General features: G+C 45.4%; 1 long non-coding RNA gene across 1 annotated transcript; it reads right to left on the bottom strand.

Moving 5' to 3' along the window:
* Positions 1 to 6,934: 6,934 nt before the first annotated feature.
* Positions 6,935 to 9,434, bottom strand: LOC139169859 (uncharacterized). The gene is made up of 3 exons (XR_011559541.1): positions 9,384 to 9,434; positions 8,322 to 8,348; positions 6,935 to 7,013 (listed from the first exon to the last, which is right to left on the bottom strand). It is a non-coding gene; the product is annotated as an uncharacterized lncRNA (long non-coding RNA).
* Between the last annotated feature and the right edge of the window lie 1,992 nt (positions 9,435 to 11,426).

Here is an 11,426-nt window from a genome sequence, read left to right as displayed (position 1 = left end):
CAACAATCTGGGTCCTCATTTGACCCACCTCGGAGGGAAGGAAGGCCGAGTTAACCTTGAGACGATGATGAGATTTGAACCACTGAACTACAGCTAGCAGTTAGCTGAAGTGGCCAGCAGTGCTGCGCTCTAACCACTGCGCCACCCTGGCTCTTTTTACAATAATAATATTGTTAAAAAAAATTAAAATAATAATAATATAATTATGCACATTGTCATTGCATCTTCTGTCACTTGTGTCAGATCAGAAGACATTTCAGGCTATAAGAAACAAACTTGAATTAGATACATACAGTTTTTGGACTTCAGTCTTAGAATGTTCCCATTTCCAGACTTGCCTCCATTGACTCCCTTTCAGTCCAATCCAGTAACTACCATGGCTATCGAAAATCGTTTCTGCTAAGAATGTCTGAAAGAAAAACAAATCAAGACATCATTTACAGTGAATGACGGAGAGATTCTCACCCAAAACATGTCCAGAATCAGAGCCTCCCCAGGAGCATCAGTGGAGGGAGCTGTAGAAGCAGCAGCCATGCAGCCCATAGGGTACAAGCGCAAAGAGTGGGGCAGATCAGGCTCCCGAAACAATGGAACATCCAGGGGGAACCAAGGAGGCATTTGGGTGAACTAACAGGGCCTTGGAAGCCATGATCGAACCTCGTCTATGGGCCATTCCACATTTACACCTAACCACGATGAGAGATGAACAGGGAGCTTCTTTGTTCCACCGTCCAGTGTGTCCTTGTCTCCTCTCCTCCTAAGCCCGTACGTCTTCCCTCATCCCTCGCTCTGCCCTTAGTTTGTCCCCATAAAATCAGCCACCATCTTCAGTGCTTCCAGGATGAACACAATCTGATGCAAACTCAGGTGAGGAGGTTGGTGAGGAGGACATATCTGCTCACCTTCTTTCCTCCTTCTGGGCACCTGTTTTGGGGGCTTCCAGGAAGGAGGAGCCCTGCAAGACTACCAGCTAGAAGGAAAGGCCGTCTCTCCCAACACTGTTCACACCTCTGCAATTGCTGCACCTTAGTTTTCTTGGTTGCAGCTTTCTTCTTTCAAGACTCAGCACAACTCTGGGCTTTCCAAAGAGCTGCACTTGGGGAATAAAATCCTACATTCTCCCTCAAAGATGGTCTATCCCCCAGCCCAACAAATTACTGTGAGCTACCAGGGTTTGGGGAGAGCCAGGCTCTGCCACACCATTCCACAGTTGTGCCCAAAAGCTCCGTGGCAGGTTGCAGAGAACTGCCAAGCTTTGAAGGGGCAGGTGGAGCTTGGAAGGAGCCTGAACCCCACGCTGAAAATGAGCTCTCCACATCTCTGTTCAACACCCAGGTAGAGCTGCTGGGGTTTGACACCCACAGGTTCTTTCCTGCTTTAATCCCCAGAGTCAACCTGTGGGTCCAAGCCTGCCACTGCCCCACCCCCCAGCACCCCCAAACTTCATCTGAGCCCTCTCCTGCACCCCTGGCCTGAACGCATGAAGACAGCTTTCAATCAGATGTCTTGCTATCCAGGGATTATCCAGAGACAATCAGTGCAGGAGAGGGATCAGCGATGGGCACCGCCAGTTTTAGGCTGGGGTCCTTTTCTGCCAGATCAAGGCCAGGCTGACGGTGGGGGACAGACCAAACGCTGAAGGATACAGCGACCAAAGTCAGTAAACAATCAAGTCATTCAAACAGAAGAGGGAGAAGAAAGGGCGCTTACCTGTTCACTGTCATCTAGAATTTCAGCTATATAAGCGTTAGATTCGTTGCAATAGGTTACTGTATCTGCATAATTTAATGTTAGCTTACTAAGTAAATAAAGGTAACCATTGTGGGCTACCCAGTCGTGATTCAGTTTGTATTGAAGGTCGACTTGGAGACGTGAAAAGGGAAAGAAGAAAGAAAAATTATAAATAGCACAGTTTCATCCATTTTTTTTAAAATCAATTCTAAGAAAGAAACATATAGGACAATAGTGATGTTTTCAAAATGTGGGAGATGGGAATAGGCAGAGGGGGAAAATAAGAAAGTAAAACAAAGGGGGAAAAGCTTTACCTATCTCTTCTTCAATTTCTTTGATCTTTTCAGCCCATGGAAGCAACTCTCTTGCCACTTTCTCAGCTTCCAGGATCAAATCAGTATCTGGAACACAAGTAGCAAGAGCACCTCCTCAGATCTGAAGCTGCCTCCTGGTCTATCAAGAGCCCATTTCCTCCCATGCCCTAAATCTTGTGCCTTGAGGACTGGCATCCAATTGGTGGAGAGGCTGGAGATTAGCAATGAATGAATGGGTCTCCTCCCCTCTTCGCCCTTGGCTTGAGCCTCTTCCTCTTGGCTCCCTCATGCTTTCATTAGATTTTGTTCCCAGACCTTCAGTAGATTGACAGTCACTTCATTTACTATTTAATAGGCCCTGATTCTCCTGCAGAACCAGTTTAGAGGTGACCTGGAGAAGAATTCAAGGCCAGCAGCAGATGGATGCGAATGCTCCTTCCATTCCAATGCAACCCACCAATCTAGCCAGAGGAAGGAAAATGGGCTCGGTGGCCTTGGGGACAGGAATGCGTTTGCACATTCGGAGTGGAACTCTTTACGTACCATTAAGGTCACCATATTTGACATCCCGTGAAACCATATATCGCCTAATTTGTGCGACTGCATGCCGAAGTGGATCGTGTTTTGCCTTTTCAACAAAATCTGAAAGAGAGGTTTAATTACCATATAATAATGTTGGATTGAGACGCATTTGGTGTTGTGCTCAAGGCACCAGGACAGAAAGAGCATGAAATCTTTTCCCACTGGGACATGAAACCACCTGGGAGACCTTGGGCCAGTCACTTTGGCTCAGCCCTAGGTAGGAGGCAATGGCAAACCCCTGGTATAAACCTTGCCTCGTTGACGTTCAGGCCTGCATTATTTTACAGTAGCAGAAGCCTGACAGAATGGAGAAGGGACCAGTTGCTTTTTCCTGGAAGGGCCGAGGAAGATTGGGGAATAGATTTATTAACGAGAAACCACTTCCATTTAGACTTTGTGGGGAACATAGTCCACTGTGGGGAATGAATTTATTATATTTCATTAGACATCAATTGGTAAGAGAGGGTATTAAGAAACAAACATGGATATTCGATCTAGGAGAAATTACTCTGGCATAGATAAGAGGCCATGGTAAATTTTCCACGTTGATTAACCTTGTATTATTATTGTGGTTTATCTTCACTTTGATTCACAGTCTGGGGTTGGTAAAAAAAGTTAACAGTTCAAGTCCTATACATGGAGCCTTAGAGCTGTTAAAGTAACGTCTGACTACATAAGCGCTTTGGAGTAGGGTGGGTGTTTGCAAAGTTTGCCAAGGGCTCCTATTACTATTGGTACAACCATTGGTTTCTTCATCCAGAGCCACTGAACTTCAAATTGCAAATCATGACATTTTGAATTCTTTTTCTAGCTCTTTCTCTCCAATTCGTGCATCGCCTGATATTGCAATATCAATGAACCAGCCTTTTTCTTTTCTTTTACACAATGGTGATGTCAGAGGTGTTATGAGGCAGGTGCCTGTCTGGATCGGCCGCCCCGAGTCTACGGAGAGGGGGCGGCATACAAATCTAATTAATAATAATAATAATAATAATAATAATAATAATAATAATAATAAGTCGGTGAGATTTTGCTGAAGTCATTGATAAGGCAATCCAGGGAACTGGTCTGCATGTTAGAATAAGCAATAAAGTCCTGGCTGGGCCATGTGTGTGTGTGTGTGTCCCTCAGAGATGTGCCCAGACAGGTTTCAAGTATGGCATCATTGTATGATTATGTTTCAAAACCCTGTCAGTCTGAATTCGCAATTCCCAAAGTATTTTTGCATGCCTGTTTTCAACTACCTTCTCAGGTTTATGATCCTACCAGTTCTTTACCCCTGGTAGATGGTAGTTGTGGCAGAGGTTCCAATGAAATATTTGGGTCATGTAGCTGTGCCTCTATTTGTAGCCCATCTGTGCGATTTTCTTGCAGCCGCTGAGGATGTGGTCAATTGTTTCATCAGCTTCCTTGCAAAGTCTGCATTTTGGGTCATCGGTTGATTATTCGATCCTGGCCTTGATTGCATTTGTTCTGATTGCTTCCTCCTGGGCTCCAAGAATCAAAACCTTCTGTCTCCTTCTTCAGTGTTCCATTAGTCAGCCATAACCAGGTCTTCTTCTTATCAACTTTTCCTTCAATCTTGTTGAGGAACTGCCCATGGAAAGCTTTATTGCGTTAGCTGCCGGCTCTGGTTTGCATTGCAGTTTTCCTACACTGATTCTTTGTCTGCTGTGCTTTCAAAGTTGGAAGCCGTCTTCTTACTGCATTTGAAGCAGCATGGGCTGTGAGTTTATCTTTCAGTTCTTGTTGCCTTGTTGTCAGTGTTCCTGGTGTTTCAACAAAGACATCAAGTTCTGCCTCTTCTTCATTTTCTTCTGCTTCAGTTTGCTCAATGTAGTTCAATGACTCCTAATGTTGTTGTGGTTAGCTCTGGCCCAGCTCCTGCCCCAAGGACTGTGGATGTGGGGGAGACATCCACACGCTGCAGGCCTGTTTTGCCCCCGGTGGAATCTGCTGATGAAGGCTCCTCTGACCAAGAAGACATGAGTGACAGGGAGGAGGAGAGTGGGGCAGACAGCTCAGAAGGAGATCAATTATCTAGCTCCTCCTTGGATTCAGAACAACATACAGCCACGCATGCGGAGAGCGATGCATAGGCAGCAACAACTGAGAGATTATTATCAAAGAAAATGAGGCCACCTGTGGTTGGGTGGGGCTGTGGTCATTAGTGAGGCTGCTATAAAGAGCAGCCTGTGGGTTTGGCCATTGTGGAGGATTATCTGATCCTTGTGTTTCGTGACTGCTTTACTGACTTTGACCTTTGTGTGCTGATTTTTCCCCGCTTTGAAACTAAACCAGAGCAAAGTGTGTTTCACTTTGTGAAAGAAGAAGGACTGTGAATTGCCTCACAGCTGCAAGCTAAGTATCACAGGACTGATAAGGGACTTGTACAAATTACCAGTTTGTTTGGAGACCAGTGCTCTTTGCTATACCCAAAGAGGGCTTGGTTTTAGGGAATTTTCATTATAAAGAACATTGTTTTGAATTTTCAAGCGTGTGTGTGTCTGAAATTTGTACCTGTGAATTTTGGGGAGGAGTCTACCAGAGAGCCCGACAGAACAAATGTTATTGAAAAATCAGCTACTGTCTGTACTGATGTTCATTTCCTTCACAACTTTTTCGAATTTCTTCAACCTCAACTTCACTGTATATTTTGTTTCTCATTATGAATCTTTTATTTATTTATTTATTCATCCATCCATTCATTCATTTATTCGTCAAACAAGTATAGTATTATAGTATGTATTAACATAAGTAGAAAGTAGTGCTAGAAAGGATAAAAAGACAGTAGGACAGGGATGGTAGGAACAAAGGTGCACTTATGCACGCCCCTTACACAGACCTCTTGGAAAAGGGGAGAGGTCGATTGTAGACAATGTAAGGTTGAATATTTTGGGGCTGGGGGAAGAAACAACAGTCAGGTAGTGGACTCCAGGCGTTGACCACTCTATTGCTGAAATCATATTTTCTGCAGCCTAGTTTGGAGCGATTTACATTTAGTTTGTATCTATTTTGGGCTCTTGTGTTGTTGTTAAAGGTGAAGTAGTCACTAACGAGGAGTACATTGTGATGTGTGATTTTATGAACAAATTTTTTTATGAACAAAATCAGTTCGAAGGCGACTTAATTTTCTAAATGTAGTATTTGAAGTCTGGAGGAGGAGGGTAATTTGTTACGTGGGGAGGAGTGAAGGACTCTTCTTGTGAAGTATTTCTAACATCTGACATGCAGTGTGGAGTCTTCTTTGATCAGTCAGTCAAAGTTCAGTTATCTTTTGAGTCTGGGTGAACTTGGTTCCACAATTGGTTCATCCTTTTTTGGTAGCCACACTTTTGAGCTTCTGATTTGTAGTAACATTTCATTACTGGACGATTCTCTGACATGATGTAGTTCTTCCACTTCTGTGATGGTTCATTTGAGTTTTGACCCCATGGCTCAGTTTCCGGTGAATGGCCAGAATCAGCAACATCCACCATGGACCTTTTTATCCTGGATGACGATCGAGCCAGTACAGACTTCATTTTTGTTTATTTCTCCATAATGCCAATGGGCTAAGTGTCCTTTTTCTCCTGTAACCCTGGAAAGGGGCCCTTACGAGGTGCTACCCACCGGGTCAGCTGGACCAAGGTTTTTTAAAGAGGGATTACTCCTCCAACATGATGGTGTAACAACAACTTCTCCTCCCAGAAGAAGGTAGGATGAGGGATCCAGGGGAGAAGGCCCATTGCCTGTGATGGCAGAAGGCAGGCAAAGAAAGGGGGGGGGTGAGGGGTGGAATAAACCAAACTGCCTGTTGTATTATTATTATTGCTGCTGCTGTTGTTTTTGTGTTTGTTATTACTATTACTATTATTATTATTATTATTACTACTACTACTACTACTACTACTACTACTACTACTACTGACTGCCACAATTGATCAATTGTGAATATGGTCACAATTGAGCAAAAGACATTTTGGGTTCAATTGTGACCATAAGTCAAGGCTACCTCGACTTATGGTCACAATTCTACTATACTGTAGAATTCTACTATACTTCCATTGAGAGCTCCTGAAAGTCCCATCTCTCCCCCCTCGTCTTCAGAGACCAAGAAAGGAAGGAGAGTCTCTTGTGAGATGTTTCCCACTCCCTTATGGCCGCTCTAGGCTGTCTTGGGTCTTTCCCAACCATTGTCTGGCTTTGCAATTCTCCCTCTGTCTCCCAAGCTCATTCCCACATATCGTTCCAGACCTCCAGAATTGATGGATTAGTTTGATAAAATCAAAAACTTACATATACTGATATACCAAAGGGTGTACAAAAACAGACAGAAGACCATGATAACACCCATCGTTGCGCAGTTGTAGCTTTGGAGACATTGTTGTAATTTGTTTGGCTTGCCTGTGTTTGGAAAGGAAGCCTTGATTAGAAATGATCTTAAGAGATAACAATAAGCATCACACTATCTTCACGATGCATTTTCACATGCTGTGAGACCCCAATCTACAATTGCTCTCAACAAGCCAACCTGTTCATGGAGAAGCCTTCATGAAATGCTCACCTTTGGAGGAGACCTTAAACCTGCCCTATACTCTGTGGTGGCCTTAGATTATAGACACAATGTCCATGCCAGACTTCACTGAGTAAGTAGGGAGTAGAGTTTGGACACACCACTGAAGGGTCAAAGTATCCAATATAAGAAAGAACCCATAGATTCGGGCCTTGGACCCAACTGCTCCTTGACTCTTTGGGATGGAATAACCTCACCTGCCCTTCCCTCCCCTCCCCCTCCTCTTCCCCATCCCTTCCCTTCTTCCAGGGAGATTCCACAGCTGAGGATGTGCTTCAACCTGGACCTGTTTAATACTAGCCCAACCCTTCACCACTCGCCCACACTCTGTGTTGTCACTGTGCCCAGCAGCCTTAAGCAGCCAACTTAACAGAGCACCAGCACTGGGTCCAGCTGTGCTCACCCTCCGCAGACCAATGGCAACAAAGGTTCTGAGGCATTCCAGACACCCACCAGAGAAAGACAGTTAACCATAGCCCAATTGGCAAGGGGGCTTCATTCCTCAGGACAGAATCCTTCCCTGTCTCTCCTTGCAATGGAAGATCCCCAGTATTTGCCCCTTGCACCTGAAATGGCCTCCCTCAGCTCCCTTCCCCGTTACCTGGTGGGCCGTGCTGTGTGTCCTCTGAAAAGGCTCTACACACCCACACACACACACACGTCCTCGGGCAGCATCCCAGGCCTAGCAGGGGGTCTCCATCCTTTCTCTGCCTGGAGAGGGTCCAGATCCTTCCTCCCTTCCCTCGGACCCCTCCTCTCTTGGACTGTCCTCCCTCCCACCGCCTGGCCTGCACCCCCACAACCCTCCCAGTGATGGAAGGCTGTGGGGAGGGCGAAGCAGCATCAGACCTACAAACAAGCCCACAGTGCCAGTGCAGCTCATTCCAACTTCCTTGGCAGCTTAAGCATCATGTGGAGCCTTCTGGAGAAAAGTAATTTTAAAGATCCAGCTCCAACATTTGACAAATGTGAAAACTAAAGAATTAATATGTTAATTTTGAAAAACAGAAAAAAACAAGCAAACCCAAAACATGAGGAATCACCATGTCTTTTTCTGATGTCACTTGTCTATATTTCTTTACAAACAGTTTGGGCTTCCAAACCTGACTTACTGCATGGATTTTCTGATGCCTACTTACCTGGTGGCTTTTTCGCTGCAGCTGGACCTAGAGAAAAGACAGAAAACCAACTGACCTCCAATGTGTCAAATAAGATGAGCTCCAGGCTTAATGCATGACCCAAAAATCCTATCCCCCTCAAGCACAACGTCTACCAAAGGTTCATCAAGCAGGAGGCCTTAATGAGGAAGCTGCAGGAATTCCATTCAATCAAGGAGGAGGAAGAGGAGGAAATGGGATCCTTGAGCTCTGAGCTTGGTTGTGTTCTCACAAACTTTCCATTACTCTACTAGACAACAGCATCAATGCACCATTTGGGTAATGAAACATCTGCAAGAAAGGAGCCAAGCTCAGAGAACACCAAGTTTATTTGGACTTGTTTATTTATTTATTGGATTTGTATGCTGCCCCTCTCTGCAGACTCGGCCATGTTGCAGGAACATTCCAATTTTGGTCTTAAGAGGGCTTGCACCTGTTTATTTATTTAAATGTATATGCCTGCCATCTCGCTATCCGAGCCACTTGCTGTCCGTTGTGCCCAGTCTGGGGATTCTCTTGGAGTCACATCTCCTGCTTGAAGTGTGCAAAGTAGGGCTGTTACAGGGGCATCCTGAGACCCCACCCATCACTGCTGGTGCTGCTCTCTTCTGGACTAGAGGAAGCTTCGAGACCAGCACCAAGTAGGGCCTCTTGCAGGGCACAACTGGTGCACCAGATGGAACCAGGCTAGAGTTCCTGGCCACACCTGTCACCTGTTCACCAAGCAGCAGCTGTGAGTACTGGAAGACCCTCTCCTCCCCCACCCCACCCAGATCTTTCATCACATTTCATGTTCTGGGTTCTTCATTCCCAGTTGCAGCCTCCATGGTCACCACACCAAGTGGGTCCTTGGAAGTCAGCAAATGGTCTCCAGGACTCTCCCATATAGGAAGTCCACAGGTAGGGCACTGCCATTGTCATACGTGGTCTCCTGCTTGAACAGGGAGTTGGACTAGAGGACCTCCAAGTTCCTGTCCAATGACAATGGCGATGATGATGATGATGACATATTTTGAAGAGAAGATGGCAGAAAAGATAGCTCACCTTTTGCTGGTGGCGGTTTAGGAGCCATTTTACCTCATCGGGACATTGAGATGTGTGTAGCTGGAGAATGGAGCAGATTATAAGAATTAATGCAAGTGGGAATCCAAACATTTTGATTAAAAGGAGAAAGTGGTCAGCAAAATAGAGACAGCTTCAGCATTAACTAGTATCTCCTTTCTAGGATTTGATGTCCTTCTAGTGGACAACCACTTAAATATGAGGCAGCAATGTGCAGCACCAGGGGAAAAAGCCGATGCAATAACAGAGGGATAAAATTAAGATCACATGAAGTGGTAATACCTCTTTATAATGCCCTGGAAAGACCTCGCTTGGAATTGGGCATCAAGTTTTGGTTACCACAGTATAAAAAAGAAGTTGAGATTCTAGAAAGAGTGCAGAGAAGAGCAACAAAGATTTAGCAAGAGCATTTATACTGATTCATGGAGCTTTTACAGCCCCCTCTAAGCCATTTAAAGAATCAGCACATTGCTCCCAACAATCTCGGTCAACCTTGAGCCAGTGGTGAGACTTGAACCGCTGAATTACAGCTATCAATTAGCTAAAGTAGCCTGCAGTGCTGCACTCTATCACTGTGCCACCCCAGCTTTTATTGTTTTACGTATTTTATTATTTATTTGAGTTGGAATGGACTTTTTAGGTCATCTAGTTCAGTCCTTCCCAACCTGGGCAACTTGAAAATATCAGGACTTCAACTCCCAGAATTCCCCAGCCAGTATTCCCTGGCTGGGGAATTCTGGGAGTTGAAGTCCAAATATCTTCAAGTTGCCAAGGTTGGGAAACACTGATCTAGTCCAACCCTCTGCTCAGGCAGGATTCCCTATACCAGTGATGGCAAACCCATGGCACGGGTGTGACAGGTGGCATGCGGAGCCTTCTCTTCTGGCATGTGAGCCGTTGCCATAGCTCAGCTCCAACGTGCATGTGTGTGCTGGCCAGCCCTGGGGAGGGTGAAAGAGGAGCCTACTGGGCCTGCCAGAAGTTGGGAAAGAGAACATTTCCTGCCTCCAGGGGGCCTCCGGGGGTGGGGGAAGCTGTTTTCACCCTCCCCAGGCATTGAATTGTGGGTATGGGCACTCACACATGCACAATAGCACACTCTTTCGGCACCCAAGGAAAAAATGGTTTGCCATCACTGCCCTATACCACTTCAGACAAATGGCATCCCAATCTCCCCTTGAAAGTCTCGAGTGTTGGAGCACTCAACCACCGCAGGCAGGTCATGAAATCTGGTCCTTAAAAAAGCAAGAAAGGAAGAAACTGGGCTCTTCTGAGTTGTGATGCTGGAGAAGGCACCTGGCTATTCCTTGGGCAGCAAATGTAAGCCCCGGAATCCATAAGACCAAAGAGGTCACTGGAAGGCAAAATCAAAAACTCTGTCTGCTTTACTTTGGCCACATCATGCGGAGGGATTCCCGGAGAAGGCAATTATCTTAGGAAGAGTTAGCATTTAGGACACTAGGACACCAAAGGACACAGTGGCTGGACACCCTCAAAGATGACCCCAGCCAGAGCAGAGAACAACTCAAAGAAGCAGCCCAAGATTGGAAGAGGGGGGAGACCCCCAGGCCCATAGAATTGGCAAGAATAGGACACAATTGGATGGATAAAATCATCCTAATTATTCATGGGTTTTCCCAGTCATAGCTTGGCAAAGACACCCAAATGTTAGTAGAGGGTAGTGGGCATAGGAACAGGATGCCTACTGTGGAGGACTCTTGGTTTACTACCAGAATTAAACTGAGTAGGAACTCTACTGGACTTACTCTTTGTCTCTTCAGCTGGATTTTCCTTCTGAAAGTTTTTGACAGTTTGTTCCCTGGTGATGTAGAATATTCAAATCATGAGAGTTGGTTCCCTTATGATGTAGAATATTCAAATTCTGCCTCTCTCCTATTGGCTAACTGCTGAGCCCAATCAGCATTCAGCACTTAGTGAAAGGGTTTTAAGTAACACCCCCAACAATAGAAAACTCTGAAGATTGAGGTTCCTCAAAGTTCACAGCTATCTAATTGGTCTCTGGGA

Source organism: Erythrolamprus reginae, chromosome 7 (assembly GCF_031021105.1).
Source record: "Erythrolamprus reginae isolate rEryReg1 chromosome 7, rEryReg1.hap1, whole genome shotgun sequence".
Classification (NCBI taxonomy): domain Eukaryota; kingdom Metazoa; phylum Chordata; class Lepidosauria; order Squamata; family Dipsadidae; genus Erythrolamprus; species Erythrolamprus reginae.
The sequence above is the reverse complement of the archived record's forward strand: the minus strand, read 5'-3'. Positions and strand labels throughout refer to the sequence as shown.